The following is a 26,521-nucleotide window of genomic DNA, read 5'->3' on the forward strand; positions in this document are numbered from 1 at the left end:
ACATTAGCTACCGCAGAGGGGAAATGCCAATGTTTAATCAGAAACATAATTTCTGCATTTACTGCCCTACTTACTGCCAAACTACTCTTTAGACTGTTTATGCTTTTACAGCATAGACGCAGACGAAAAAGATCTTCCTGAATTGTTGACAAAACAAAAAAGCTGAAGTTTGTATAGCAAGCAACAGAAATTACCACTCATAAACTGATCTACTGTGTAAATGTCCTTTTTTTCTTCGCAAGATTAAAGAGAAACACTGCATCTTCTCTCTGCACAGCTAAAATAAACCTCATATATCCATCTGCATTCTAGTACTGAGGTTAAACCACACCTCGCAAGGTCAACGGCTAAAAAACATCCGAGTCTCGTTACACTCGTGCCTTCGGGTATTTAAAACCCTTTAAATTGAAACCTGAGCTCACTTCGCAAGGTGGTACACTGAAGTTCAAGTTCATGATGACACTGTATGTAAACAGGCTGTAGAAGAGGCAGAGACAATGACAATGGCCATGAAATAGTTCATTTTCTTTGTGAATTCTTAGCGTGTAGACTTTGTATTGCATTTAAAAAGAACTCTCCACCCTCAACTACAGCTTGTTTAATATGCTCCATCTGTGCATTTAATTTAAACTTAATAACTATTATCACTTTGAGATGAAAATCATTTACGACCACATTTGAAACATTTACTACCCTTATTTTCATTTCATATGTGAGTCGGTGAAGCTCACTAATGGCTTTAATGAGTAAAAAAGCATGCTGGTGTCATGCTGTTTGCTGAGAGCTGAGGACCTAAAGTACTCCTCTACTGCAGTGAATGACATCTAAAAAGCTCTCGTGTCCTCTCCACTTTTGCTTTTTCACCTTTAGGTGGGTATTTGTGATAATGTTTAAAACACTCAGGTCATGAGCTGCAAACACATTCAGGCATTATGGGTTTTATTTTTTTCATTTTGTAGTTTTAAAACATATGAGATGCTAAGGAACTGTCATATTATCTGTGGATCTTTGCTAATGATGGATTACCCTCATGCAAAAGCAGCAGGAAACTGGTTGTTTTTGATAGCATCAGAAACTTTAATACTGGCTTGCAGAAGGCATGGGCGCGTGATGAGATGAGCGATGCTGACAGTAGATATTTCTCTGTCAACAAAAAAAAATACCTGTTTGACATCAGCGCTAGCGACACGGGCAGCGAGCATATGAGCTTTAAAGATTTTCTGTCATGTGATGTAGAATAGATTTAATTAACATTTTCCTATATTGATGGCATGCACATACTGCTAGTGTGTCATTGTCAAAGTACAGCTTGGTCAAATGTTATTTTCTAAAATCACAAGTATATCGGAGCAAAACTCAGTATTTAATTTGTAAGGCAAAAGACCAGATAATGTGTTAAAGTGTATTTAACTGATCAAGAGCTATGTAATTTTTCTACTTATACTTTATTTCACAACTTACAAATCAAATGCAGACTAGCTTTCCAAGTCTGCATTTGAACAGATCTAATAAATAAACACTTTAACTATAAATTTTGAGTTACAATCAAGAAATTAGATTGTAATGTTAACAGTGGGGCAGCTCTCTCTCTCTTTAACGTCTCTGAGCACAGAGTAAGACTGGGAATACTTTGAGATTTCAACTAAATCTCCAAAAATTGCATTTGTTGAATTTAGTTAACGCATCTGAAGTATCGATGGATTGTTTCACCCTCTGATTTCTAGCACAATTCATAATTCGACTTAAAATGCATCCCTATCGCCCACTACTTTTCAATCCATAAACAAGAACCTAGCAAATCTTTGCTAACCATTAGCATAGATTTACATAAAAACTAACAAAACTAACCAATACTAATATCTAATTAACTCGGAAAATATTTAAATATTAAAAACCAAAACAAACCTAATCAGCATTGTCTAGGTTTGAAAAATTAGGCTAGTTCGGAAATGCAAAAGCCACAGTATATCAAACATGGTAGCTTGAGGCTAACAGACTGCTGCAGAAAAAGGTTAAATCCCTCCTACTGGGTGATATTTTTTTAAACAACTAAGCCTTTAAATGCTATTAAGGTATACAGTAATGCCTTATATGGGCAGAGCTGGTTTGACAGACAACTGCATGGTAACAGAGCAGTGTTAGCGGTGTTAGCATCAGCTAATTAGAGTCAGCGAACCGTTCCTCTCACAGTACCAGTGTTAGTGTCTTTTAATCAAATTACTTTACATATAATGTGACCTGCTATGCAGTATTAACAACCCGACCAAGAAGCCTGCTCCAATACTCTATATGTTAGCACTAATTAAAAGGTATGTGTACGGCCTTTGCTAATATACTAGCACACCAACCTCTTGTTTGATTACATGGCACCATTGCTTTTTCTGTCTTATATACAGATTTTGCTAAATGCACAAAACCTCTTTAAAATACAAACAAAAAACATAATAATGTAATAAAGTAGCTACTTTGAACTGCTCCCTCATTCACAAGCGGTCACCACAGTAGGTAGCTCCGCATGTTTTAGCATTTTCACACCAGATGCCCTTCCTGTCTCAACACCAAGGGGAATTGTGTGCTTTCCCCGGGATCAAACCTGGAAAGCAGTGCACTATGGAGCCACTAGGAAAAATCTGTAATGAATTCAAAAGGACATTAGCTAGGAAATACAGACTGCAAGGTGGTCACCCACCAGTGGTTATACATTTACATTATGCAGTTACAAGTGAAAAACATAGACATGCTATTAACATATAAATCATTTGCTCCGCCAAAAATATCTGGTTCCCAGATTGAAAGGTTACAATTAAAAAAGAAAAAAGATAAACCACAGCTCTGAATAACCAGGACATGATAAACTGAGTAGGCCTAATGACTCACAAAAGTATTATATAAAACTTTTTGCAACCCTGGAATAACACACAGGAAAACGAACGAGGCAACAGAAAAAGTCTGTCTGCAGGTTTTCTGACAGCCAACACCATTCCCCACAACTACTCTGGTATTCCACACAGAAAGCTGTTCTGTGGCACTGGCGCTGGACGACTACTATCTGCTCGTCTGCAGGTTTAAACTGTCTGACCACATCCACCTGCATCTGGGTTTGAGCTGACAGCTCAAGCCGTCAGGTAAACACTAACTGGGCTTGGACAAGCTTTATTTCAGTCAGTGTGGAAACGTTTTTAACATGTATCTAGGTCTTGCTGCTTAAGCCTAGATTACATAAAATCTGAAATAATTTGCACAGCATTTACCCTTTTCTCATTTGCGTCATGACTGTACGACATTCATATTATTGGTTGTTTGAAAGCTTACAACCTTACCACCATTTATCAAACACACGTGTAACGCTGCATGCTGTACGCACAGATGAGCACATGCAAACATGAACACTCGTTTCAAAATGCATTTAATAACATATAAAAACGTGTTTCTAAATGTGTCGTGTTATGATTTCCAGAGTAGGTGTAGCTGCCTTTAACTGATAAGGAAGCAGGGAGCACTTCAACTGGCTGCAAACCTATAAATGAAAAACAGAGGAAAGGCCACTGAGAGCCCTCACTGACCCTTTAACTTTCCAGTATGTACAGGGTAAATAAATAGCATTGCCACACTTCATGCAGACTCAAACAGTGGAAATGCTTTGCTCTAATAAGGAATCCCTTTCAGCTGCAGATAATTAAATTAACAAATAAATAAATAAACAAAAAGCCCTGAATGGACTGTGAATTCGAAGACCTGTGGGTTTGTCAGAGAAATGTGAACTCCAGTAGGCTTAAAGCTGCCAGGTTGGGTAACATCAGCCTGACCTAAGCCTGCTGAGAAATTATCTAAGCATACATTTTCCGGTGACATTTAACATTTTTCTTTGTGGCGTCTTAGAGGAAGCAATGACGAAAACCCCTTTAGTGTTTTGGCCATTAATGTCATCATCTGGGGCACAACGGGTGGAGGGGAAAATAGGTTATTTCAGCCTTGTAACCAGGGCACTTGATGACTCTGAGCTGAAAACATGTAAGCAGCATTCAAGAGCGCTAACGCTGTCAAACATACCTGGATTTTAACCAAACCAACCAAATCAGCCTGCGCTCCGTCTAATAAACATGCGGTCGCCCACCTCTCCTTTATTGGGAAAAGAGTCCAGTCGTGAACTTTGATGATATAAAACGGAGTAAGCGGGTAGCAGCAGCCTATGACAACATTTTGCGCTCGTCTGTCACAGTGACGCGAAACTGAAAGCTTAAGTTAAATCTCACATACCTTGAAAACAGGTCGCCAGCAGAAATCCGAATCCACACTTAACTTTAACCAAACTAGTCATTTTTAAACGAAAAACAAAATGTAAAAACTACAGCATAGCAGCCGAGCGCAATCAGCAGCCTCTGACTAACCAGGCGAGAGCGCTGAAAGCGTTAAATTGCATAACAGCGCCTTAAGTTAATAACGTGCTGTTATTAATCGTCGGTGAGCTCTCTGTGGCTTTGACAGTCCTAATTTATCAACAACCGAGGACCAAATTTCTGATTCGTGGCTTTTTTTCTGTAGTTGCGGTCTCCCGCTCTCTCTTTTTTCCAGGGTCTGTACTCCACATCCTCCGCTGGCAGCGGCTTGTAAACAGGACCGAGTGGCTGAGAGCAGAGAAAGTAGGTCAGCTGGTAGCTCAATACTCGGGTAACGAAGGCAGCAGCAGCATAAGCAGCAATGCTGTGCAACACAACCGAAAGAAACCTGCGCTGGTGACCGGGAAGGAAGGGGGCAGACTGCAATCTTTAACACGTGCTTAATGAATAACAACCCAATAAAATGTCATTAAAGCAATGCAAAGAAGAATAGATTTGTAATGTGGCTTTTGCGCCGCAATTTTCCGACTGTTTGAAACTGTGAAGCCTACCGAGACTTGGCCATAGGAGGCTAACCTTTAATCTACTAAGATATAGCTTTACATTCACAAGAAGGAATCTATAGGAGTGGGTGACGGCATGCTGCAAATTGACCTTACAGGTACTGCTGGTATATTAAGGCAAATCACATGGGCAGGAGGAGGTGGTGAACGGTGCCTCCTCCCTGCCAGCAACACGGAGCAGATTAGCCTGTCTGACCCTGTTTATAAGTTTATAAACCATTTATTTAAATCTGCAGGGTGGAAGGGAGGCAGGCCATACAGAAAGATGACAACACCTCAACGTATAAGCAAAACAAGAAGCTGTAGACTTTTGTTTTGCCCCCCCTTAAGTACTTCCCCATACACTTCCTATATTTTTTTTAACAACTTCCTGGTTCCCTTCTCTCCTCAGCTGAAGTCCCAAATGTGGGTCAGCAGTCTGCATGACTAATTTCAAGCTTTATGATGGACAGCTTCCAAGTATTTTGTGTCTGTCAAGTGGCTTCACAAGCAGCTACAGATGTGGGCATGTCGAGAATGTTAAAAGAACTGAAGAGAGCAGTTACATGGAGAAACTATTTGGAGCGTTAAAAAAGAAATAAGGCAGAGGTTTTACTGTAGTACGCCTATATGACTGTCACAGTCATATCAGTAGTTTATCTAATTGTGCTATTTGGACAAAGCCTATCAGTACACCAGCCATTTTAACCAAGTCCTAAATTTTATTAACATGACATTTATGGATGGCTTTTGTATGGATAGATGCCACTTAGTCTACATGGCTAAAGCCACAAGTCCACTGCTACTGATTATAGCCCTCATTACTTGATAAATTATTTCTAATAACTTAATGGTAGGTAGACTAATTAGTTATTTTGTTTCCCTATGACATTTCTGAATGTGTCTTTCATTTTTAAAGATCTTTAAGATCTTTAAAAATGAAAGACCAGAATCTTAAAAACAGTAATTATGAACAATTAGGTGCCAAATGTGTAAATGTGAGACTCTTTTTACACTCATACTTTCCCAAATATCAAGCTCTACTGTACTTGTTAGCAACATAGATGGTTTACATTATTAACCGCATGTGACGCTTGCTTACTCACAAACAAGTGAGGAGACCGTATTTTAAATTATATAGACAATGTTAAGTAAAATAATAACTAAAAAAAACTAAATTTTTCAGTAGGAAATAGCCACATCTTTGATTGCACTGATGTGCTATCCTTTCCTTCTTATTTAAAATACTTTGGGTTGCATAAATATGTTTCCTTAATGGCAGATCTTGTAATCAAGGCCAGTTCTCGTGTGAATAGAGAGCACAGAGCACATGAGAATCAACGCTGTCACCTGTTGTGCCTCATCTCATTAGAGAGTGAGTGTCAACTGCTTTGACAAGTTAGCCTTTAACATCAGAGAGCCTTAAGTGCATGTTCTTAATTAGACAAATGGAGCTTTTCATAATGAAGAGTGTGAGTGTTGACCTGTGAGTGCCAGCGTGTACTTTGAAGAGTTTTTGCTAAACCAATTTAAATCAATAAAACGGAGCAACTTGTAAAATGCAAGAAAATATAGAAAAATTGAGGAGAGAACAGTTTCAGTAAAATAATCTCAACAGATGACACGAAAATCTTTACTTTGTTTTCTATATTTTGTGGGTCCTTTTTTCCCATCATTGCTTTTAAAGCATACAGGTTTTATTGCTAAGGTGACAACAAAAGAAAAAAAAAATGTTTTAACCCAGACAGGAAAAAAGTATTTAAACCCCCCCCCCCAAAAAAACCCATGAACACAAAATTTCAAAGTCAAAGCCAACCAAGCGTCTGCTTCTGGCTCGGCCGGTCGTCATGATGTTTTATGATTTGAATTTCTCTCCAGATGTCCCTGAACTCCAGACGCACATTTGAGGCCACGGTAGATATGCAGACCACTTGTCTCAATGACCATCTTAATGTAATGAGTCACATTTTCCACACAGCTGATGCAGCCTGCAGCTGTTGTAGTAGTCCCAATTTCAGTGACTGGCTCATGAGGTGGTACCAGGATGATGCCAGTTTAGCCAGCCAAGTTATACGTGAAGCCTCTCTGGAGACATAAACATCCTCCATCAGGTGATTGAACCCTCTTAACTGACTCTTGAATTGTTGGCATGACACCGTTTGTGATTTGTCAGCGCTAACCAACCTTGAAACTAAAAGCCTTGTATTACCACTCCTCACAGTGGCTGCACCACTACAGCTACACAGTTTCACACACTTCTTGCACACCCAACATCTGTGTAGTTTGTGCAACATCCTCAGTCCTGCACTTATGAAAGTGACTGCAGAACTGCTAGGATATCTGCAGAACCCCTAAGTATCTTCTATGAATAAAAAGATATACTATTTTTAAAAAAATAAATAAAAGTAAAACACAGCAGAAGGAACAGCTTAGTTAAACAGGTCTGCATTACTTAAAAGTAAAGTTTGTAACAATGCATCCAACTGACATCCCCATACTGCACTGAGCAAATTCAGTGTTGCATTCAGTGCTGTCCCTTTCTGTGTTACTCCCATAGTGTGATCACACTGGTTGTTCTAGTTTCTGTCACGACTGAGAAACTTGAAAGTCAGGTAGATGACAAATCTGGTAGGTAGGGCTGGGAAGAGGTGAACTGTCCTACAATTTTAGTCACTAATGGATTTATTTATATTGTAGAAATGTAGCCGATCAAGTCGTAGAGCATGCAGCACAGCTAATGTGACCTAATTCAACCTTGGGGGAAAAAAGGAAGTGCTGACAAGTTGAAAAAAAAAAATAGAAGAAAACATAGCAAGAATGATGTATTGTTAATGTATCCCGAGGAAGCTATCGTTAATGCATTTATCTCAAAGAAGAAACAGCACGATTTACATGTTTGCGATGGCTCAACTTAAACAAAGAAACTATGCAAAATGCGCTGTGTGCTAACGCAAACCAAAAACGGAAAACAAAACTATACGCGTGCAATTTCAGCCTGCTCAAGAATGAAAGCAAGCGAGCGAAAGTAAGAACGAAAGGTTTGTTATTGCAGATAATTTTAATGGTTTCTGGAGGCTTAAGTCACTTTCACAAAAGTACTAGAATAAAATGTACTTTCACTTACAGTCTGGCAACAGTAAGAAGCAAACCGATGCACTTCAGACTAAAAGCATGAATAATAGTAAATAATTATTAAGAGTCAGCTTCAAGCATCGACTCTAAATATGCCTCTAGAAACTAGATTGCAAAATATAGGTTTGCTTATACTGCGATCAGACCTGTAAAAGACACTTCTCTCATACGAGATGGTGAATGAAACAGACACAAGTCCTGGAGGATAAATCAGTCACGAGGAGTTCAAACAACCTACAATTAGACCACACAAGCCTCTGAATACCTATTCAGAGGCTTCATGGGGTGATGAGTGGTAAAAATCTACTAACTCCATTCAGAAATCATGCAAAATGAAGTTAATAAACTGCACACGGTACACTCAGATTTACCCATCTGTCAACTCTGAAACTGTGATGCCCTAAAGGGTATCAGAAAAAAAGATCCAAAGTCAGTGAGTACTTTTTCTTCCCTAAACAGAGTGCTTCACTTTAGGATTCCTCCACCACCTACCTCTTGTTAAGTAACATGTTTGCTTTGTCTCTTAATGCTCCATTAATTTTTTCCTCAAGCTTCAGTAATGCATACACAGCAATGGGACTGTCTTTTTCAAAGGTCTGACACTGTAAGTTCTGAAGCTCTCGCCAAAACATTTTAGAGCACAAATACTTCCAAATGTGCCCCTCCATGGATAAGTAGTGTTGGTGCCAGATGAATAATGTTCTTTGGGCTGATAGAGCAAATCTAACAAGGATGTGGCACTCTGACCTAATTACCACCACTGCTGTGTGTAGTGGCTTAGTTTTAAGGATGGCAGTGCTGGTCAATCAGGTCTGGCGGTTGTTTGTCTTGACTGGGCAATGATTCCCAGAAACGTTTCTTAATGACTTTGGTGAGCCCTTGACCTAATTATATATAGATTTATTCTTCTGAAGACTCTCAGAGTAAACTACAATAGTATGTTTTCAATATACTGCAAAACTGGGCAAAAATGGCTTTTCTCATGCAATTCTCAAATGTGCTGAATTTAGTGCTAATTAGCAAATGGTAGCACGCTAACATATTAAAGTCAGTTAAACATATGCTGACAGTAGCGTTTAGCTCTGAGCACTGCTGTGCTATACTGCAGTCCTGTTTGCATTGTTAACTCTCATATAAAGTGATGACCACTATTTACATATTTAATGACATGTTAACACAGAAACTCCTGACACCTGTTGTGTATTAAATGAATAAATAAGTCAGCAAATGAAAGACTTTCAAATAACTGAAAGCAGCTAAAATTCTGTGTTGTCTTCTTATTTCTATAGCATACTCCATGCACACTACACACATAATAGTACCAAAGCATTGAGCAGATAGTACAGGATGCCAGACTGATTATATAGAAACATTCTGAAGTCCATTGTTACCTTGCCAGCAACCAACAAGACATCTAAGATTCATAAAGATCTCCCACATTTTACTGCATTATTCACCATCCGCCTACATAGAGATTAGTGCCGCTCTTTTTATGTAGGTCATGCTATTGGATAATGAGATGACATTTAGTGCTCATAAGCGGGCGTCACTCCATAATGAAGTCACATCGTTGCGTTCTTTACATGCTGCACCTTTGTCCAGACTGCTTCCAGCTTCATCAGTGAAAAGTGACTATTTGTATAATTACTCAGACATTAAGCCATATTGCCTCTCGCTACATCTGTGCTGCTGGTATTGATGATGTCATTGCGGCCCTCTGCTGAAGCACTGACTGTCATTAATTAGACGGTGGCACTGCTGTTCACTCTGTGTTCCCATGGTAACAATGTGTAGTGTCTACTTTCTCCCAGCCAAGCCAGCTATGCCCATCAAGCTGCCGGTTTCCATTTTTCTTCTGGTCGACGAGATTTCTCATACATAACTCAGGAAGTCATTTGTTAGACTGTTGACTATTAATAAAGTGCCAAAGCAACCTTGCTGGCTGCATGCTTTGATTTCTCCTTACAGCAGTTTTAACTCACTCTCAACTCACAACAACAGCTGAAAAACATGCTTCAGGACTGCTACGCAATAAATGTACATGTTATCCTAAAGTTTAATACTGGCATCCAGGTTTTCCAGCATGTCACTGTTAATTTTACAGTATATATGCCAAAATCTACACAGTTTAATACTGTAAGTACACATGTTGAAACTGCTCTTTAGTGCAAATATCTAATCAGCCAATCACATGACTAAAACTGGGCATGAAAACATAGTCTGATGATGATCCGCTAAAGTCAAACCGATCATCAGAATGGAAAAGAAATTTGATTTAAGTGGGCCAGAGAGGTTGCTCTGAGTATTTCAGAAACTGCTGATCTACTGGGATTTTTCCACAAAACCATCTTTAGGGTTTATAGAGAATGGTCTGAAAAATAGAAGTCTCCAGAGAGCAGCGGTTCTCTGGGGGTAAATGCCCTGTTGATGCCAGAGGTTACAGGAGAAGGGCCCAAGCTACTCAAGCCGATAGGAAGGCAGCATAACTCAAGACAACCACTCATCACAACCAAGGAGTGCAGAAGAGCATCTCTGAATAAACAACAGATCCAAGATTTAATATATGGACTATAGCAGCAGAAGAGCACACAGCGTCCCACTACTGCCAGCTAAGAACAAGAAACTGAGACTGCAATTCACACAGACTCACCACATTGAGCAAAACATGCCTACAGTAGTCTGACAAGTCTCAATTTCTGCTTCAATATTTCTGACGGTAGGCTCCGAATTTGGCTTAAACAAAATGAAACGCTGGGCCCCATAGTACCATTTGAGGATTGTTCAAACACCGCAGCCGACCCGAGTATTGTTGTTGACCTGTTCATCCATCTATGACCACAGTGCACCCATCTTTTTGATGGCTTTTTCAAGCAGGGTAATGCACCATGTGGCAAAGCTCAAATCATCTGAAACTGGTTTATTGATCGTCGCAATGAGTTCACTGTACTCAAATGACCTTTGGGAGGTGATGTAACGAGAGATTCGCATCATGAATGTGTAGCCTAAAATCTGCAGCCACTGTGTGATGCTATCATGTCAATATGGAGCAAAATCTCTGAGGAAGGTTTCCAGCAGTTTATTGAAGAATTAAAGTAGTTCTGAAGGTAAAAAGGGTCCAGTCCAGTACTAGCAAAGTGTACCTAATAAAGTGTATATTATAAGCCACTCCATTGCCAATATACTAACAGTTATTGCTTCCATAATTAATATTTTCTACTCTAAAATAAAGTAAAACATACCTCTAAATACACTAGTCTTTCTGATCAGCCCTGTGTCAATATTTTCATGTATCATCTTTCTTAAACTATGACAAACTATGGTCACTTGCTTGGGTTGCTACAGGAGTTTTCACCTAATTTTAAATTTCTTTATATGGACTGTGTGCTCGGTGTGGCACACAGTGACTTGATGCAACACGAGTAAGTTTATTTTCTGACTCAAATGAAAATAACACTGCAGTAAGACGGGACAGTAGCTTTCTGTTGCTCTTTTTTTAAAGACATCATCACTGTGTCGACCTACACAACTATGTTATCAGTGTGCAACAGTTGCTTTCGTTTTAGCAGAAATTTGTTAGTGTGGGCTGAGCTACAGGCTACAAACAATTTACCTCAACGCCACTTGTTAAAGAAGAACAAATGAAAAGAATTTCAAGACATATGTGTCTTAATGCTTCAAATAGTGAGCTCTGTCTCACAGAAGGAAGAAAAATCACATCCGGAGGTGATGCTCAATGACTTTTCACACCGTGTAATTGAGTATAGACGGAGCACCACGGCTAAAGCCTTAGAGCTCATTCAAATGCATGAAATGAAAAACGGAAAACAGTAAAGAAACAATTCATTATGTCCCCTCTCAGGAGAGTTTTCCCACAAGCTTTGCCCATCACCACCAAACAGAAGCTCCACACTAATCCTTCCCTGGGCAACAGCTGAACCCCACTCTACTCAGTGCAGCCTACTCAGTGCAGTTTAACACATCCACACCTGTGGGGGGAAAACCTGTTCTTTCACCCCAACTGCACCTGTTAATGCACCTGTTAAATAATCAGCTAATCAGAAAATGAATCCTAGTTCACATCAATCTCACAGCTACTAATTCACAGCTCACAACCAATTCATTTGCCATCATCTGATTGCACAGCAAGTTCAGCCCTGTTTAGTCAACCTGCATATTTTATGTAGATTTTCTTCTTCATATATTCCACGTTTACTTTTTGGTAACACTTTAGTCAAAAGTGCCTTGTAATTACACATTCACCACACAGCACAGAGTGTGTGGTGAATGTGGGTGGTCGCATCCTTTCAATGAGAAAGCAGTCCCATAAAACAAACATCCTTTCACCAGGTAGATCCACTCTCAAATTTTCTTATAATTATATTCTTTCAACAATTCCAAATGAATCACAGTTATTCCAAGCCTGTTATTGTCTGCTGCTGCTCCTGCTCAGGAAAAAAAAAAAAAGAAGATGCAATTACCTAAGGCAGTGTGAGCAAATATGTGGGTCACCATTCTGGGGCACGGGTGGAAAGGGCAGCGCAGCTCTTTCTTTTCACCACTCAAGCTCAGATCCCAGGTTAGATCTTTGATTAGATTCCTGGCTCGTTCTTAAACATCACCTCCAAATGAAGCATTTTTGAGCTGTTAACCCGAACGTCATTGTTATGAATTCACCAGTGAGTGTTTATGAAACTGCAACCGGCCCCTCTGTTATGCACAGACTCTGAAGTGAACTTAAATAGCCTTTCGCAAAGAGTCCATGGAAAAAATGACCTTATGTCTCCATTCCTATCTATTGCTGTTTCATTTTCCTGGTTATGAAACGATGGCTTCCATATCTTCAAGGCTCTCCTCCTGAGAGCACGCAAACCTCTCTTAAGTTTCACAGAACAGTAGAAAGCAGCTTATAAATTATTCTCTTTGAGGAAAGACTAAAACACACATTGAATATTGGCTTCCTCTATGGCCAAATATCCATTCTGCCTAATTTTTATTCTACAGGAACCAAAAGCAGTGGACTGCAGATATTTTATTTGATTATTTTTGAGCTACACGAAAATATTTCATGTTATTTTAGGTAGTTTAACATTTCAGCAGAACTACAGGATACAAAATCTGCTCATTGTGCATCTTTTATTCATCCGATGAGTGGTTTAAAAGTAGTACAAATGTTAACACGTAATCACGATGCATGCTCAGTCAACTGAGAAAGTGGATTAATAACATCTACATTATTAATGACAGGAGGCTGGATCATCAGAAGTCTCTGGAAAACAACTCGCATAATGACTAGTTTTCATATTTTTATGTTTTTACCTGTGATGCTTCTTTCCTGCACTACATTTGTCTTCTTGGACTTCTTGGAGTAGCTGTGCATGCCACGCAGTTCAGGTGCAGCTACTTCAGCTTTGTTTACCCTCTCTTTTTGTTAATTTTCTCCTGACTGGCTGCACCTCGCAAACAAAAGACCTTTTGGCTTAAAGGGATTTCTTGTACCTACACTGATTTTAATAACTGAAATTCCACCATGTTTATTGTGAGCATAAACCTTTGTTACAGTGTATAAGTGCAAATATGAAAAGAAACATAACTGGTTTTCTCTCTATCAGACAGCTTAAAGAGGCCATCGTATCTGAGTGGAACTGTGTGTGCACATTATTCATGCTTTAATGTGATAATAATTCATGAATCATGAAGTGTCCTTCAGGAAACCTAAAATCACTGCCAGCTCTGTAAAAAAAAACTGAAAAAAAGTCTTTTTGGCTTCCTCTTGATGGTGGAATAGAACTTTTAGAAATTTCCATCAATTTTATCATATATTTCTGTGGTCCTCTTAAGCTGCACATGCACTCACCAGCCACTTTGTTAGGTACACCTGTTCAACTACTCCTTAATGGAAAAAATGTAATCGGCCAATCACATTTATACATGACGACCTGCTGGAGTTCAAATTGAGCATCGGAAAAGGGAAGAAAGGAGATTTCCAGTGAGCGGAAATTTTCTGGGTGTAACGAAGAGGTGTTTCATTACTCTGGGCAAAAATGCCTTGTGCCCTTCCTTATGCTACTTTCCACTGTTCTGTGAAACTTCTGCCTCTTCTCCATACCAGGGTATGCATCTCCGATCAGCAAACTGAGGCTACAATTCACACAGGCTCATCATGGATGGTAAAGACTGGGAGAAGACTGGAAAGATGTTGCCTGGTGTGATGAGTCTTGAATTGCAACAAGAAAACAACATGAAAGCTTGGATGAGGTATTGTTTAAATTCTACAGTCTAGCTGAATATTGTCCAACCACTTATGGCCACAGTGTACCCTGATGATGGCTTTCAACAGGATAATGTCTCAAAACTCAAATCATCTCAAACTGACTTCTTAAACATGACATTGAGTTCACCTTGTTTTATCTGTGCCATGAAGAATTAAGGTGGTGCTGCATGGGAAAGGGAGTTCAACCCAATACTAGCAAGATGTACCTAATAAAGTGGACAGTGAGGGAATATCAGTAAAAAAGTTTAAAAACTTAAATAAAAAAAAAACAAAAACTCAGAAACTGGAAAGTTTTAGTAGGAAAGTGTAATAAACTCTTTGGCTTGACCCAGACTAAGAATGAAATTCAAGTATCACGGCACTATCTGAACTCTCCAGTTCGCCGTCAGTGGACATGTTCAGGTTTTGCCCCATGACATCACAGATTACATATGGCTTACTTAACATTAAAGGAAGAAAGAAATGTGTGTAGGAGGGCCCTTTTCATTTCACCATCAGACCTGACACGATCTTGTTGTGACTCCACTAAAGCAAACAACGTTGTAATGCACATGCAGCCAACACCCTCAACTGGAGATCTGAATCACTAGATCTAGGTCACACACATATGGGCCGGGCCCACACATACTGCGAGGCCCATTTTTCTTCTTCATCTGACACACAATGTGTGGCCACACCCGATTCTTAAACGTAACCTTTTGTAGTGAAGCAAGAATAAATGTTACATCCTGTGAATCAGCCATATTTTAGAGACACACGGGGGGGGAAAGCATTTACTTGTAGACAAAGCACACAGTGTATCACTCAGATGATGATAACAGCTGCTAAAAGAACCTCATTTATGTAGATCCTCACTCCTTTGAATGATGAAGTAGCATAAAAGCCTTTCCGAAAGGTCAGTATTAGTGCAGTGTCACTGAGGAGCTCTCACACACGTTAGTTTCAGGTAATGTCATTTCATGACACAAATAAAAAGAGAGGAAGCAAATTCACATAATGTGACTGGTCTCAGTGCCAGAAAAAGGAAAGCTTTTTCTTTTTATAAAAGGAATAAATAGATTTGAAAAAGCCAAATGTCTTAATGATGGTGTAATGGCTCTGAGCCTGCAGCTACTGAGAACAATCACTGTGTGCTTTAGAGCAAGAGATCAGCGACACCAGCAAGGCCGATGACGTCAGTAGAGGCAGTTATATAACTGGTGCTGAACATTTTGTCTGTCATAGTTACAAGGCCAAAGAGGGTGACATGAATACCAGTCATACTCTCAGGAGTCATGTGCAACATAGTTCCACTGGCCAAAGGAAGCAAAAGGCAAGCAGGCCTCAGTATAGAGGGGTATGGAACAAAAAGGAACGGCTCTGATTAATGATAACAGTCTCCATGTCTGTCTTATGTCTGCTCTTACGGCTATAAATGCTTCCACATTATCTTCTTACTGGAGATTGATCAAGTATTCACAAGTCTAAAAATTCCCAAACAGCACATCAGACCAACAGGTCAAAAGAGTCTAAAGATGATAAAACAGAGAAAATAAGCCTGGGATGTGCGCAGCTTTGTCAGCTGCAAAGTTTGACAAAAAACTATAACAGTCTGAAAAAACAATACAAATAGAAATTATTTAAACATATACAGTACAGCAATCGCACAACATTATCAACAAACAAAAGAAAACCTGAAAATCATCCTTTAGAGAAGTTCATAAATTAAATCTGTCAGTTTCACTTGGTATTAATTTAATTTAATGGAGACTGTTGCTTTTAGCAACATAGAAGATAAACCCTGTAGCGATAAATGGTGTAGATGAACCGTGGCTTTTGGCCTTAACCCAAATACTGCTACGCACTGTACTGACACCACTACCATCATTGATTATCCTTATAGGCTACTTTCTTAACTGAGTCTTTTATTGATTCTTAAACAAATTTTATGAGAGGAAACAAGTAAGATTCCACAGAGTCAGTGTAACAATTTCATTATCACTGTCACAAAAATATGCTAGCACTGATATCAGGAAATGATAAGGTGTGTGCCATGTGATTCCATGGACCATTTAGTACAAGCTTTCAACTGGAACCATTTCTTACTTCCCATCAGGAGTCATTGTTCTCTGAAATATGTTACCTAAGAATCAGAATTACTGGACAACAGCGATCTAAAGCCAACAAATAAAGGCTGTGGATTGGCCTTTAAAAGGGTAAGCGTCACTTCAATGTTTTTATAATCATTTTAACTAAGTAATTTGACTGGTTTTTATTGGACAATACACATTTCACATGCATTCAAAGTTGCTAATTATAGCTGTTCGCCTATATTTGATTGCAAAGCTAAATTGTGGCTGCTTTAAAGCCCGCTGTCTGCAGGGTAACATCAGCAACAGAAAGGCTCTGAAATATTCTCTGCCCAGCTGTGACAGATGTTACACAGACACTTACTTCTTACAACAACCATAACCTAAGAATCAGTGCCATAGCAAAACCATGTAACATGGAACTTGAGGCAAAGAGTGGAAATAAAGTTCCACTATAAATAAAAAAAATGGCTACACAAAGGAGCCGACAAGTTAATGTGTTTATGTATTTTCTGGCAGCAGTCCATTTTTAATAGCGTATGTTTTGATTGAGGCGAATACATTAAAAAAATAAACCACACTATATTTTTAAAAAATGCACAATCTCTTGCCATTTATTACTTTAAATTAATTTTATACCTGAGATAGCAATATCTCACTCAAGGCCATAGTGCTTTAGAGAATATCGGCATGGCTGTGGCCTTGTCCCTACAAACCATTCAGAGCTGTACTAATATTCAATAAACAGCACTCACTCGTGTGTGATATTGCTTGATTAAGCTGTCTCAGACCAAGGATGATGCCCTCTAGTTTGATAGTGAATCACTGAAGCAATTTCCCTGGTTCCAGCTTCTCAAATGTAAGCCTTTGCTGCTTTTTTCCAGTTTGCACCCAACTTGGTTTGATATAAATCACAATTGTGTTTTTTCTATATTTTTATTAACCAATTATAATTGGGCCTTAAAAAACAGCCCTATTTGAATTTTAGGATTATAGTTTCTGTACAGATTTTACCATTAAAACATTTGTAACCACAATTTGTTTATGTTTGCTTCAACAACAATATTCAGCTACTGTAGCAAGAGCCACTGATCTGAAAAATTCAAATTCCATTATAACTTTAAGACATGATGTTCAGTCAAATTTCAAGAAGTTTGGAGGGTTTTTTCCGCCCAAGTTCAGCTGCAAAAGCCAACTAACACCTTGATGAAACTAATCCTCATGGGGACTATCCCAGGAAGAGAAGACAAAGAGTTATGTCTGCTACAGGGGATAAGTTCATTAGAGTTACCAGCATCTCACATTAGAGACAAAATCATTGCTTCCCAGAGTTCAAGTAGCGGACACACATTAACACCAACTATTTGGACGAGACTGCGTAAACTGGGCCTTAAGGGTTGATTCTTATGGGATACCAAGTCCAACAAGTAATAAAAAGACACACAAGGACAAAGAAATACCCTGAATGAACCAATGAAAAACTGCATTTTGTTCTCATAAGTATAAATTTGAGATTTTTGGTTCAAATTGCGTCTTTGCAAGACTTTGCTATTGACAGCTGTTGGAAATTCGTTCAAAATTAACGGCAACACTGCTTACCCAGCAGAGCTAACACAACATAATGGTCTGAGCTCAGTTTGTTTGTCATTGTGACAAAGATCCAAAACACATCTCCAGGAAATGAAAGGCTATAACTACTAAGAAATAGAGCAACAGAGCGCTACATCAGAAAGCTCAGCTAACAGAAAGTTCTGGGATAAGTTGGACATCGGGGTCAGCAAGTGCACAGCGATAAAACTATTCCCTTTGACAACTTTATTAGACTAGGACACAAAATTAAGAATTCAAAGGTGTGTGCTGAGGAAGAAACTCTGGCTCTTTAGAAGAAGGTGGTTCAAGACTTTTGCACTGTACTGTACATGTATCTAGATCAATTTTTTTTTTTCCATAAATACAACCGACTATAATAACATTGTTGCAGAAATGCTGTTGTTTGTGTTGTGGTTTGGCTGAGTTAATTACTTCTCGTAATTGGCTCCATTGTCCATGAGTCACTTGGTTGTAAGATTATGCTCATTAAACTTTAACTACAGTTGAAGGAAGTTCCTAGAGAAGCCACAGTGATTTCAGGCTTACTTAACTTCCTTAACATTCAGCTTTGTCCTAAACAAGGTTATTATAGTTAACTAAAACATAAAAGAAGATGTGAAAAAAATAAAAATAAAAATATCTAATTTTTAATATATAATATAGTTAAAAATAAACTAATTAATTAAAATACAATAATAATAATAATAATAATAATAATAAACATTTGATTGACACTTTAAATGAAACTAATTTCATTTTTTTCACCTTGGTGTTTAGGACAGAGTTGGCCGTTGGGGAAGTTAATTAAACCTAAAATCACTGTGGCTTTTCTAGGTGACAACTGACTCATGGACAATGGAGCCAATTACGAGAAGTAATTAACTCAGTCAAACCACAACACAAACAACAGCATTTTTGTAACAATGTTGCGATAGTCAGTTCCATTTATAGATTTATAGACTGTAAAAGTCTTTAACAACCCTTCAATTCTCAATATTTTGCTTCCAAGAAGCCAGCCTTTCTTATAATTTTTGGATTTGAGTAGCAGTTCTCCAGGCTAGGAAGGGGTTTTCAAAGAGGAATCATTTCTCTTGTTAATTCATTACGCCACTTCACACTGAGACAATCAAGCATAAAAAGGGACCTAACTCAAAGGATGAACCATTTGTGTTCTCACATAACAGACAACTGAGCAAATAATCAATTTTAACAAGTATCTTTAGGAACTTTAATAACAAAATTATTGCCAAGGAGCTGTTAGCTGTAAAAAAATTGTCATATCTCACTTTGTGTCCTTAAAAGCTTTTGAGAGAAATGAAAAAGTAGAGGGCAAATAAAAAGACTACCCAGAGCAGATGAACAGTATCTAAAATTCTTAAGAAACAGGAAAGAATTCAGCAGCAGCAAAGACTTGACACGGGAACAGAGATGCATCTGCTGTTCACTGAAGCCTCAGAAATGGCCTCGGTGAATAGGGAGAAAAGGCTGAGAGGTGCCAGATTACACAAGAACTGGACTGAAAATCAGTGGCAACAGGTTTGATGGAGAGATGAATCCTAATCTCAAATTTCCGTTTCAAATTGTTACTGATATGTACAGAGGAGGTCAGGAGAGAGGTGCAACAGTGAGGGTCTGCAGCCATCTGTAAAACACAACCTTATTAAAACTGATGGAATTATGACTGTGCAATAGTCAGATGTGTTGTATTTTTGTTGTTTTCCCTTTGTATGTTTTTAATCGAAACTTTTTCCACTGATAAATATGTCTTTAATCATTAAAACCTGTGAGGTCAAAACTGATTTGCCAGAACGATGTTTTTCTTTCCGCAGTCATTTATTTGTGCTGTTTTCTTCAACACACACTTCCTGTTTGTGTTTAATAGTGTCACAAAAAAGCTGTTATCTTGACTCACACGGGACAAAGTATCTTGCTTTATGCACGTCTCCTCTGGGACAGAGAGCACGCAAAACACTTGAAACAACAAGAGCTGTCGTTAAACGTTGGTAAGAAACAGTGAAAGTCTAGCTCTGATGGAAATTACAAATACTCTGAATGCCTCTTTCATGTAGTCAGGAAGCCTGTTTCCCATCTCTCTCAGCTTTTTTCTGTTTTATTACCTCGAACTTACCTATTTAAATGTTTTGGCTGCTGCTCTGTCCAAGTATGCATGCCTCTGTGGTGCTCGTGTCTGCTTTTCTTGATGTCTGTGGAAATAACCTGGCTAAATCAAAGTCTTACATTGTATTTGTATGCCTTCTAGTTTTCTGTGGAAGATTTTAAATTAATATGGTTTGTTAAAGAAAAAAGCAAAACACCGTGATAAGACTTGAAGTCAATGTCAGTACTGAGACAATAAGGCCAAAATGAGCTAATCACACACAAAAAGATGACACCTCTGGTGCTCAGAGGTAAGCGGGAATTGGTTATTTGCAACCTCTGATCTATTAATCAACCTGTTGTGAGATTTCACCTCATTTCATGTGTGTTTGTGATGATTCATCATGGGTTGAACATTCAACATTCATTCTATGTGGAGCACAGCTCTGTTTTCTTAAAGAGACAGAAAGCAGGAGGAGTCCCTTTGCTGTTGCACAGACCTACACCATTTGTGCATGCCCAGTCACACTAAGCAGCTCTAGCAATATTCAGACTAGCTTTCAGTTTAAGCTTGCAGGACATGGCCCAGTAACCTACTTTCCCCACAACATGCTCTGTAACATCAGAGAAGAGGCTATGTGTCATCAGTTAACTAACCTTCACCACAGCATAGTTTCAGCAAAGAGATGCAAGAAGAAGAAAAGAATCACAGACACTAATCACACTTATATGTCAGGACATTAATGTCCACAAGGCCTCATGCTCAGTTTATACTTAAAGGTGAAATAAATCCTGATAGAACTTATAATATAACTTATATTCCCTGCATTTAAAGGTCTCCAGGGGAGGAGACTAAAACTAAAAAAGACCACATGAAGAAGATTAGAGAAGAAAACTTTCAATTTGAGAGCAGAAAAGTCTCAAATTGCCATTCCACTGAGTACAGGGCAAGCTAATTACATTACAATAAATGTTGGTTATAAAAAAAACAAACAGATGTGTAACATTTGTGGCAGCTTTTCTCAAAACTCTGAAATCCTTGTTTGACGGGAACACATCTTAGCAGAACCTTAGCAGATTGGGTTTCCCTTTTTTCTGCTGTGCACAGCCTCGTGTATCAGGTGATCAGCACCGTAAATGGTTAAACCCCACTACCTGACATCCTCAAACCAGTCTTCTGGGTTTCTGGGTTACCACACACACACCTTAAAACGAAACACCCACACAGTCTGACAGCTGTGTCAGTGGTGCACAGTGCACTACTGACACAGCTGGTCCAGGCTCACTCTACATTTGTTTATCACCCAGAGGCCAAATTTTTTAGTCTGACAAGTTGTGGATGGCCTTCTCCATGATACCTGTCAGTTACTGGAAGCTGTAAAAGGATTGTGATTGACTCCTATATACTGTTTTCATAGTGGTAGACCTAATGCCAAAAGTGGAATCCACCACTTTTTCTAGCTCGCCGTGTAACAATGTTCTGATTGTCCCATTTAGTAGCAGGATTAGAATTGGCTGAAGGGAGAAGAAGACAGCATGAGTCATGAGGCAGGCCCAAATGTTTAGCAGCACGATATAAAGAGGAGCATATGGTGCAGTGAACAGCCCAGTTCAGTCAGTCATGGAACAGCCTCATCCTGCCCCGCTCAGCTGTCAGCACACATCCTCATCACTGCTCATGGCTCCTGGGCCAACCTCAGCACTGACACAGCAAGCCGGAAAAATGGCACAAGCCTCAACACGAGTGTAAGTAGATGGACACACAGGATAATCTTTTAGACTCTGACAGCAGCACATTTTGGAGCAAAGAAAAAAAAAATGCCTCGGATCCCTCGCTCTGGGTTTTGTTTCGCATCAGGTCCCCGAACCACAGCCGTCACTGACATAGCATCAGTCATTCAGATCAGACATTCAGATGTATATCAGAGCTGATTTTACTAGGACAAGTGTCTTGGCTTATCAGACTCTAGTTTGTTTGTCTGTTTGTGCCAATTAAGCCACATTCATATTTCATTCCTCATATTTCAAATCACACACACACACACACACACACACACACACACACACACACACAAGAATCTTTCTTTTTCAGATGCAGTCAAGTGTCTCTATATGGAAAAAACTAACATTTCAGAGCTAGGTCAGCACATAGGTTCCATTATACAGTAGTTACTGCACTTACTAAGATTTTTACACAGCTTCACACAATATAATGATTATAACACACACTAAAGGACCAAGACTTTCTTCACTTAGTAAACAGAAATAAAAACAAACAAACAATCTAAACAGTCATGTATGTGTTTGATTGGGACATAAAGAAGCAGAAATACCATCTATTGCTATTATAAAAACACTGTGAAGCAGACTGAGTCAGGAGAAGAGGGCAGCTATTAAAAACAACTTTTTAAATTATTATTATTACTTGAAAGTTTCCAATTTGAAGCCACATTTATAACAACCGCAACAAGTATCGAGCACAAAACGACACTCACCTTATTCTGCCGAATAAGGATCCAAACAGGAGCGGGTGTATATGTGTGTGTGAGTCTGGGTTTTAACAGATAAAACTCAGACGTGTTACATTCCAGAAAGTTGCTCACAGGTGAAACTGCACTGCAGTCTGCTAACGATTCCTGCCGCTGTCTGTATTTAGGCTGCAGCACGCTGCTGATGTGACCCAGCCTACAAACCTCACACGTTCATTAGAGCGCGCTGGTCAGTCCGGCTCCTGTCCGCGGACTCATGCAGGCTGAATGAAGAGCCTCCGGCAGCAGCCAGTGTGCGCTCGCGCTCACAGCCCCGCCCACTGGTCCACATACTATATTAAGTTATGTGAGCAGGCTGATTGCAGTCTGCCGAAGGGCGGAGGTGGTCCTTCAGCCCCGCCTGTTCTCACGACGTCATTGGAGGAAAGTGCCATCCAATACCGCCCATCTCCACAGGGTTACCGTAAGGGGGTGTGGCTGGACCGCCATCCAGCCTTTCAGTTGTCTGCATTTGGGGGTTTCTCGGCCAGAAAACACTACAGGTAGAATACCGCGTGGGTGCAACACAACTGAAGATCACATTTAGGCTGCTTGACACACCACTGCTCGGCTGATTTGTGTGATTCGTGGTCTCTGGGTCAGCCACAGCCGGGCTTCGTAAAGTTTGTTGGTCTGAGAGACGCACCGCAGAGTCGCACCTGTCCCCTACTTTCTCCTCAGTCCAACCAATCAGTGGACGCTGCAGCGCCACCTTTAGTTCAGTCCGTGCAATCTGCATGGGTAAACTGCTAAAGGTGCAACAGCTCAAATGAGTCACTCCAGTATATGCAGTCGGTTGAAGCTGGAAGAGGTGTATCTCACTGAGCTTCCCTGGTTTGCTATTTTACATTACAGCTATAGCATTACAGGTCACTACTCATGGCCCTGGCTGCTGACATACCATGCATACTTCACATATAATTAAAATGGTTGAGATGTTAGTGGATAAGCAGATATGCTTTTAAATGCTGTGTTGTAGGTAGGTCAAAGCATCTGGGGGTCCAAACATCTGTCAGTCTTGGATTGTCCTCCCCAGAGCCCAGACCTGAACATTATTGAAGCGGTTGGTGATCATATTGACAGTAAATATCCAAAGAAGAGCTTTGAACGTCCCTCAAGAAACCTTGGAGAACTATTCTTGAAGACTACTTAGAGAAATGACAAGAAAGCTGCGTAAAAGAGTTTAGACTGACTTTCAAGCTCATTAGAATTGTGCAAACTCTGTTTTTGCCCTATATACTCTATGTTCTTGTTTGTACAAAAATCACTGGACCTATTTTTCAGTTTCCAATCAAAATATAAAGAAATAACAGGTGGCTCTTTGCTTTTGCACAATGCTTTATTTATAAATCTGCAATATTTCTAGGGTGGCATACAAACAGAAGAAAATTTATGTGACAGGAAAGGTTAACTCCTTTTGAAAAAGGCAGCTGAAGCACATGTTCAGATCACACTCCTGCAGATCAGTTCTGGAGACTTGCTGAAGTAAAAAGCAAGTGGCACTGTATGTAAAAGTCTGAAACATTTGTACAAAGTTAGACTGATTTGTGGATTTTCATATGTCTAAAGACAAGGTAGCATGTAACACTCTAAAACAATTCTGTTGCGAGAGTTGCATCCAAAGCATGATCAAATAGGCCAACACCCCCACTCCTTCACTTCATCTGTCAAAAGATATCCTGTCTAATAGACCTCTCAGAGGATGTGTGTCTCTAAATCACTCCTCAGGAGGGGAAACAAGGCCAAATGCTTCGAGTGGGTTAAAACATACTTGTATTTCACAGCGGACTGACTATTAAATCATGAATTTCGTTATTCATGACCGTAACAGAAGGGTGTATGTAAGGATGCTGCCAGAAGGGAGAATGACACCACAGCATATCAAATCATTTTCAGGCCACATAGATGTTTTGTCTGCAGAGAAAACTCTTTTGCAACTGCCTGCGAGAAAGCGTGTGAGTCGGCCAGTCGTCGCACATCATTTTCCTTTACAATTTTCCCGGTGAATAGCTATTCATGAACAGGGCAAAGACAGCATGGCTCTACGTGAGGAGAAATAAGTCTACACCATCCCTCCACTGTTATTCTATATATAAAATGCTTTATCGTGGAGTCAAACCACACACATAAACACACACTCACACACAAAGAGCCCTCTTCAAACAATGACGAAGTGAACATAAGCTGCCAATTCTCTCAAAAGCAATATTTGAACAAACCACAGCAAACGGCAAGAGAACTTTTTTAAATTTCACTGGAGATCAAGAGTGAACCTTGAGAGTGTACGTATGTGAGCGAGTACGTGAAACCACAACTCAAAAATCCAATAACAATCTCAGCTTTGCAGCTGTGATCTGTGATGATGGGTGTTGTGTCAGCCGTGCACAGTGAGAAACACGGTGAGAAACTTCAAAAGACGTTTATACATAATCTTTGTTTGTTCATTTTTTGCTAGTTACAAAGAAGGAAAGCATAGGGTATTTATTTTCAGCTTCCCAAATAAAATAGTGACCTCACCTTGGTGGTTATTTGAGACTCAGACATGCTCTCAACCTTTCCATGAGTCTTTCTATCTAAGCCAATGAATGGAGCTTTTTCAGTTTTTAGATTTTTCAAGGAATTGTGTGCAGGGTTCAGCTTCAGCATTACACCGATACACTCTGTGTTTTTTTTGTGAACGTGTGAATAATACACCATTAATGTTTACGCATGAACTATTTAAATACATAAGTCTGTCAAATTTGTTTCTACATGTGCAAAAATGTGTGCTTCAAAAACATTTCATCATGAAAACATGTCAGGCTGTAAAACATGACTGTGCATCACCCAGAAAACTTCACCCAGGTTGACAGTAATAAAATAATGAACATATATGTCTCAACAGTTCTGCATCATTTTGAGTAAAACTGCATAATTTAGTGTCACTCAATCTAAAAGTAAGAAAGGCCATGAGGTTTTCTTCTCCTTCTTTCACTTACTCCCTTTAGGGGTCACCACAACAGATCAGCTGCTCCACCTGAGTCTCAGCCCCTAGGACCTCACACACAGTGCCTAGAGACTTCTATCTATACCTTATATCAAAAAAAAAATATTGATCATCCATCAATTCTTCTGATTTGTGAATTACATCATTATTTTATTAAACATTATTATTTTCATTAGTAATTACCTGATTATTTTGTAATATTTTTTATTAGGCCTCCATCACTCACTCTCACTTGACGCTTCCTTTATAGGGTTTGCTGGCCTTGAGCTGTTTCTGGTTATCACTGAAGTGAAGTGGCTGGGTTTTTATATATAAATTATAGAAAACACTGAATAGATAAACCTGTGATTGCAGCATTACAATAAGTTACCTCTAAAAGCCTGTAAAATTAAACACATCTTCTTTTCTTATATTTACTTGCTGAAAAATGATCCAGTCTGCTTTCCTCATTGTTTAGGATTTCTATTTCTAGAGCTCCCTTCCTAAGCATTTTAAGAACAGCTCTTATTGGCTGTTTAGCAGATAATTCTGGTCACTTCACTGAGTTAGGAACCTTCTTAAACAAAAAACATCCATGAATCTCCTCTATGCTCGTTCTCTTTTCCTCCTGCCTGACAGCTTCATCGTCAACATGCTTTACCCAGCGTATCCACTATCCCTCCTCTGCACATGCCCAAACCCTCTCAACCCTGCCTCTCTAACTTTGTCTCCACACAAAGGCAATGATGTTCAAGCCCACCCTTTAGAACTCAGCCTTGCAAGGGTGAGCTGGTGGAAATAAATGCTATACTATTTCACAATTCAACAAGCTGCACATTTTCTTTGTTACTGTTAAAGTCAAGGATGATTCTTCCACAATGACACCCAGATGCTAGAGACTGTAACCAAAACACTCCTCATATCAAAGACGAATGCATTTGTACCTACTAGAAAATGAACTGATAGAAAACTTACTTATTTGGACATACT

The 26,521-nt window shown here is 39.3% G+C and overlaps 1 protein-coding gene across 3 annotated transcripts in view; it reads right to left on the bottom strand.

Moving 5' to 3' along the window:
- Window positions 1-22,770, bottom strand: part of npas2 (neuronal PAS domain protein 2) — a 43,939-nt gene extending 21,169 nt beyond the window's left edge. For 2 of the 3 annotated variants that reach the window (XM_039618481.1, XM_039618478.1), the window contains exon 1: window positions 4,258-4,735. The gene's annotated coding sequence lies outside the window, so the exon portion shown is untranslated. Of the gene's footprint in view, window positions 1-4,257; window positions 4,736-22,533 lie in introns of those variants that run through there. The other variant, XM_039618480.1, reaches the window with a different exon arrangement.
- Window positions 22,771-26,521: the final 3,751 nt, after the last annotated feature.

The sequence above is a fragment of the Oreochromis aureus genome, linkage group 10, assembly GCF_013358895.1.
Source record: "Oreochromis aureus strain Israel breed Guangdong linkage group 10, ZZ_aureus, whole genome shotgun sequence".
NCBI classification, from domain to species: domain Eukaryota; kingdom Metazoa; phylum Chordata; class Actinopteri; order Cichliformes; family Cichlidae; genus Oreochromis; species Oreochromis aureus.